Genomic DNA, 7,030 nt, shown 5'->3' with positions numbered 1-7,030 from the left:
AGGTAAAATATATGAACATCAAGTAACGTCTAGCTCGCTACTAGGGTGACCGCTTCAAGACGTTGTAGCTTGTTGTTGGCTCATGCTGGTTACCTTTGTGGTTTCAGCATGGGAAGTAGTTGGAATGGAACAGATTATCCAGGGCCCAGAGGTAAAAGAGTCTAGGGTAGTCGAGTAAATTCCTTGATTATTCTAGTCGTCTTTGTGATGTATAGGTGAAAGAGTCTAGAGTATTCAAGTTACCCTTGTTGTATTCTAGTCGTCTTTGTTTGTCGCATAGGAGTAAAGAGTCTAGGTTAATCGAGTCGAGTCTTGATTGAACTAACCCTCTTTGCTTGGTTGTTTGTTGATTGCTTACGCTATTGTTTCTGTTGCGTAGCTTTGATTGCTTGCCTTGCTTGTTTTCCTTGCTTGTTTGGGTAGTCGGGGTGGGGAATCGTAAAAGAATGTTTAGGAAAGGGGTACCCAGGCTCACTGAGTAATCTTAGATTACTCATGATAATTATTTGTCTTGCAGGAAGTCTAGGAAGAGTCTAGAGCTGGAGCAAACTTTAGGGTACCAAATAGGAATTTTCTGTGTTTTTGTAAAACCCTATATTTTCCTGAGATGTATTCTATGAAAATAGCCGACTATTTATGTATATTGCTTTGATAACTTATTTTCCTATGTAATAATTTATTAAAGTAATATATTCGGTTTTGGGGAAACATGACAAGTTGCATTTGATACATTGGCCTTGTCCGGGCCAACACAACGCGCCAGGACCGCGAGGGTTGCAAAGCCTAAGTGAACCTCGGTCACGGGCGGAGTCGCGTCCAGGAAGGACTGGTCGGGAAGCTGCAGCTTCCGTCCCTCGGCCAGACCACCCGGCTGCGGTTCCCATACGTGACGTTCCCGCGGCTGTACGTGTCCTCGTCCGGGGCATAGGACGGTTTGGGGGCGTTACAACGGTGGTATCAGAGCGGTGTTTTGAACCCGCGGGTACTTGTGCTTTTCGATGTTTTATCGAGTAAACGCGTCGCAAAAACACAATTAGATTCTGGTTCTTTGCTTGTCTATTTTTGAGTGTAAACCTTAGAATGGACTAGTAACTTACCTACCCTTGTGTGTGTTTAGATGTCTTCAGGTGAATCAGGTTGCAGGGATGGTTAAGGAGGAGGGTGGCCGAGACATCGGGATGGTTCAGGAGGAGGGTGGCCGAGACATGGGGTCACGAGAATCATAACGGTTATTTGTCGACCGAATCAGAGAGCAGTCACGAGCCGATCGATCCAGATACTTAGAGTGTTGACGGACTACTGGACAAGAATGATGCTAACACGTCTATTGAGACCGATCCATCTGAATGCCTAGAAGGGTCGGAGGAGGTGGAAGTGGATCAGGATGACCAGACAGTGGTGTTGGAGATTGGAGAGCTGAGTCGTATCCAAGTTAGGATGGACGCGCAAGGAAACTTTCAAACTGTTCAGTTTGGAGACCATGGAGGAGAAGATGTCGAGATCACAGATAAGTTGTAACATCTTCTGTTGGACCTTGTAGAGGATCAGATTAACGGTGCCAATGCCTTGGACTACATGAGAGAACACCCGGAGGTGATTGATAAAATTCTCAACTTTCTGATCGAGGTATATCCAACAAACGAAGCTGGTGGTGACGAAGTGACACTGGAGGAAGCTGATGGAGTTGGTGGTGATGGAGTGGTACCGGAGACCGAGAATGAAAGACACTCAAGCGATGGGGACTCTAGGTCCTATGAACTAACGTCGTTGGAGGATGAACACGTAGAAGTGATTGAAGTGTAATCGGAGGAAGAACAAGTGGAGGTGATCGTGGTGTCATTAGATGATGAGGATGGCATACCAACCCTAGTGATCGAGCTGAGGAGTAACTAAGACTATGTGCCGCAAGACCCAATACCGAAAGCCGAACCAACCATGGAGCTAAGGGAAAATGCTAGTCCAATACGCTGTTCAGACCAAGTTGTGCTGGAGCTAAGCAGTTCAGACCGAGTTGTGCCGGAGCTAAGCAGTCCGATTCGAGCCATACCATTGCGGATGGTGTTGCCGCAGCCAGAAACCGATCAAGAGGAAGGAGGGTTGCCGAGTTATGGAAGGTGGGATACAAGGACGTTTGAGGCGGAACTAAGCAATGAGACGTCGTTAAATCGCTTAAGGGAGATGGAGGAACTACCAAGAAATCCGATGGCGGAGAGGATCGATGAGATAGTTGAGTTAAGGAAGTTGAACCGAGAGTACACAAGGTTTGAAGAAGGAGAAAGCAGTACTAAGAAGCTAAGGACGACCGACCAAGAGGAGCTGTCTAGAGTGCAGCCGGACGCGCAGTCCGTGACTCTGCAACCAAGAGGCCGACTAAGGACCAGGGCCACTACTCGGAAGAGGGTGACTTACCCTGATCGCGTTCAAATCAGGAACCAATACTACTGTGACGTGTGTGAAGGAGTAGGACATTGAACTAAGGATTGTTGGAGAACGTCGCTACGACAAATGTTATCCCCTGAGCATGTTGTGTGCATTGAGTGTGGGACGCGTGGGCACTTTGCCTACCATTGTCCAAACCAAGTTGTCCAAGCAGAAACGAATCCGCTAGACCAAGTCGTGCGTGCGGGAGAGAACCCATCAGGTCAAGATGTTCGAGCCGAGAACGAGTCTAACCAAACCGGAACCTCATCGTCTACTGCCCCAACCTCAACCGTGCCTCCCACTGAACCGCAACCTGAGGAGCTGGCCATGATGTGTGTGTGCACTTGTGAGGAGTGTAGGAGCCGCCAAAACCAATAGGATAGTTGGGGAAAAGAGAAGTTTTCTTTTTGGGCTAAGTGTAAGGGTCGGATAGGTTTTTCCTTTGTGTAATCCGCTAGACTTAACCTTTAGTTGTGTTGTTGTCTAGGATCTGAACCCTGTAAAGTAGAAGGCTAGGTGGAGGAAGAGCTCATCTATTTTTCCCTTTGAGGTGTGAAATATTTGTGTAATCTCTAGCCGCGGATATCTACTTGTTTGTGTGTTGCTTGCTAATCTTGCTTCTTCAATTGCTTGCTTTGATTGTTTTAGCATCTTGTAGGTTTGCATAGGTAATTATTCGTAATTAGCTTGCAATGGATTAACGTAAGACACCAAAGACTAAGCGCGATCAGACAAGTGAAGGAGTTCGAAGAAGATTCAACAGAGGAGAGGCGCGTCGATTTAGTTTGAGAGGGAGCAGTAATAAAAAAAAAAAAGGATTAGGGCAAATCCTTAGAAAAATTGAGCAAACAAAGGGCGAGATCAATCAAAAAGGAGCTTTGCAAATCAATCAATAGTAGCAAAGTGAATTGCGAAGAAAACCCAACAAATTGCGAGCAAGAGAGTGCAAGAAGATAATGCATGGCCAAAGAAAATCCACTAAGTGCGGACAAGGAGGGTGCAAGAAAATAATGGTTGGCAAGGAAGATAAAGCATTTGTATGCTATGTGACCAAACCAGTGAGGTTCTATTGGACCAAACTAGTTAGGTGGACGAAGGAGAAGACGAAATATGGAGAATGACCAAGGAGATCGTAAATGGAGCCAAACGATGAAGAAGAAGAAGTCGTTGATTTCTACCAAGATCATTTGACCAAGTCCATGATTAAGTTAAATCAAGGACATGGAAGTTATAAAATGAGGAGATGGAGACCAAGTAGACCGAAGTAGTCAATTTATCGGACAAGGACATAGAAGTTGAAGGAGCCGGAGAAGTAAAGTTGTATGGAGTGCGGAGCCAGTAAATCAGAGAATGCCAGATTGCATGTTGAACGTACCAAGTAGTCAAAGTAAACCAAGTTTTACGACAAAGAGAAGAAGTCAAGATCAAGCTGAAGAAAGAAAAGGATGGAGACCAGGAGTCTAAGGAAGTAGACGAGTCGCGGTACAACAAGAGAGCAATCTTAGTACCAAAGAAGCTAGAATGTGGAGAGCCAAGCAAATGCTGGAGATGAAGAAGCCTTCCATTAAGCGCTAGCCTTTTTAGAGCGCTAGTCAATGGCGGAAAATGATCAAGTACATGACACAGTGAGCAGAAGCCAAGGAAGTCGACGAAGTCAAATAGCGGTATGAGAAGTAACAAATACTGGTAGCAAGTCAAGGAAATTATTAAAGACCAAAGAAAGGAGAGGAAGTTCAAGTTTTCCCGGAGCATTACCGCGAAAGGAATGATATAACGGTGATAATGATGGTAGTAAGATGAAGCGCAGATGACAAGAAGCATCAGCACCATATCAAGAGGAAGAGAAGAATCCAGAATTCGAGGACGAATTCTTATAAGGGGGGGGGGAGAATGTAATGACCCTCACTAAGAGTAAAAATCCAAATAAAAATTTTGGAGAAAAAGACCCGGAAAAGACTTAGCAAGAAGGAGAAGAGAAAAAAAAGAAGAACGACCGAAGGAAGTCCGAAGAAAAATCATGAAGTTAGAAGATGTGCAATGGCCGGTGGTCAAGAGGCTAAGTCCAATAGGAAGTCGAAGAAGAAGAATGGCCAAGTCAAAACAACAAAAAGGCCAAGGTATGGATGGCACACACATATACAAACGGAGACGGTACGTACGGATGTACATGGACAGAGACGGTACGGACAAACGTATATGATCAGAGACAGTACGGACAGACGTACATGATCGAAGACGGTACAGACATATCGGACATACACGGACAGAGATGGTACGCATAGATCAGATGTGCACGGACAAAGACATCGCGGACCGAGTAAATACGAAAAGGAAGGACACATGCGGTATGGAGACAGCACGGAATGGGAAGTTGCAGTACTGACGGGAGAGTTGCGGTACTAATGGGAAGTTGCAGTACGGACAGAGACGTAGCGGACGAGACGAAGAATTAGCGGACGTAGCGGACAAGGCGCACGACAAATGCGGTACTTGCACGGAACCACGGAACCGACCAGACATCATTGCGGAATTTGCGGAGCGGTTGTCTAGCGGCTCAAAAGATAATTTATCTCATGAAATCAACCAATAGAATTTCATGCAATCTTGAAGAGTAATCATTGTGTTGTTGAAAACAGAAAGAGGAAACATAATCATTATTTCCTAAGGAGTTGGCCAATGAGATTTCATGCACCAAAAGTGGGAGAGAAGAGAAGATTTTCTATTAGGAATCAACAATTCCGAACTCATGCAAGAGGAAAGGAGATTCCTTGGGTTAGAAGTGACTTGCGCGCCAAGTGTTCGCCCAAAAGGAGTTGAGAGAAATCAACCGTGTGCTAGCCATGCATTGGCGAGTAGCACTGCCCAAATTATCTGTAAAAGGAAGCCATCCCTTCTCATTTTGCTCATTCTCAGCTCAAGAGAGAAAAACCACAAAAACTCTCTAAGTGTTGCTCTCTCAAGAAGAAGGAAGCCGCCAGAGCTCTGGACGCGCAGGAACACTGTCCGGACGCCGAGGAGAGACGCAGTTGGAAGCTATTGGACGCGAGAAGGAAGTTGTCTTATCTGTGGTGCCGTGAATTCCGATCATCAATCTGCTGAATCGCTGTGAGTTCTGTGGTAGTTTTGTGTGGGGTGCTGTATGGATCCTATGGACCATGTACGTACCCATTGCTTGCTGCATTTAGACTAGGTTAATGCTAGAACTAGTTAGATGTTGCATGTGTAATATGGTAGGATTCATGCTAGATTCTTGTTAATCACATAGAATTTTGCTAGGAATCACCATGCATGTTGAGAATTGGAGAATTGAGCCGCATATTTTCATGATGAATTTGATGCATTTTAGCAAATTTGGCTTGCTTAAAATTTGGACCATGGACTTGCATGCATGATTAAATAGGTAGATTTTTATTTGCAATTTTAACTTGCTTAAAAATCGAATAGGGAGGTTGCATGCATGTAGAACAATCTAGGGTGCTTGAATTTTATTTCTTGCTGCTTGTTGATTTTTGTGTGATTTTCTTGCTTGCTTGCTTGATTTCTTGCTTGAATTGCTTGTGTTGTAGTACTAATCTCTTAGCATATTTATTAACTCTTTGAGTTGTAGTACTTGTCTTAGCTAGTCTCTTGAATTATATTAGTTATTATTCTCGAGTCGTAGCTAGGATAGAGTAGTCAATCTTCTGTTTCCAAGTGTAGTTTGGTTGTCTCGCGAGAGTTCTCAATGACCACTCGTGCGGGACAAAGTCACGTCTAGCTCGCTACTAGGGTGACCGCTACAAGACGTTGTAGCTTGTTGTTGGCTCATGCTGATTACCTTTGTGGTTTCAGCATGGGAAGTAGTTGGAATGTAACATATTATCGAGGGCCCATAAGTAAAAGAGTCTAGGGTAGTCGAATAAATTCCTTGATTATTCTAGTCGTCTTTGTGATGTATAGGTGAAAGAATCTAGAGTATTCAAGTTACCTTTGTTGTATTCTAGTCATCTTTGTTTGTCGCGTAGGAGAAAAAAGTCCAAAGGCCTATTGACAACATCCACATGCTACAAAAGGATTTGAGACATAAGCAAAGAAGAGTAGTTCAAGAACAAGAAGAACAAGTAGTCATGGAGCAGCAAGATCACCATGATCATAGACCTAGACACATTGGTGCTGGGGATGCACCTAATACACACAACAAAAGAGCAGGTATTGTGCCTCCTGCTGTGGCCAATAATAATTATGAAATAAAGAGTGGATTGATCTCCATGATACAAGCCAACAAATTTCATGGGTTGCCAATGGAGGATCCTCTAAATCACCTTGATAAGTTTGACAGAATATGTGGACTCACAAAAATCAATGGAGTAAGTGAAGATGGCTTCAAGTTAAGGCTATTCCCATTTTCCCTTGGAGACAATGCTCATCTATGGGAGAAGACTCTTCCTACTGGAGCTATAACCACATGGGATGCATGCAAGAAAACTTTTCTGGCCAAGTTCTTCTCCAATGCAAGGACTGCTAGGTTGAGGAATGAAATTTCTGGGTTTGCTCAAAGGAATAATGAGAGCTTTTGTGAAGCTTGGGAGAGGTTTAAAGGATTCCAAACTCAGTGTCCTCACCATGGCTT

The 7,030-nt window shown here is 44.2% G+C and overlaps 1 non-coding gene across 1 annotated transcript; it reads right to left on the bottom strand.

Moving 5' to 3' along the window:
• Positions 1–6,923: 6,923 nt before the first annotated feature.
• Positions 6,924–7,030, bottom strand: LOC147940002 (small nucleolar RNA R71). Its single transcript, XR_015564820.1, has one exon. It is a non-coding gene; the product is annotated as a small nucleolar RNA R71 (small nucleolar RNA).

Source organism: Camelina sativa, chromosome 8 (genome assembly GCF_030686135.1).
Source record: "Camelina sativa cultivar CO46 ecotype springtype chromosome 8, ASM3068613v1".
Lineage (NCBI taxonomy): Eukaryota > Viridiplantae > Streptophyta > Magnoliopsida > Brassicales > Brassicaceae > Camelina > Camelina sativa.
This window is presented reverse-complemented; position numbering and strand designations above follow the sequence as displayed.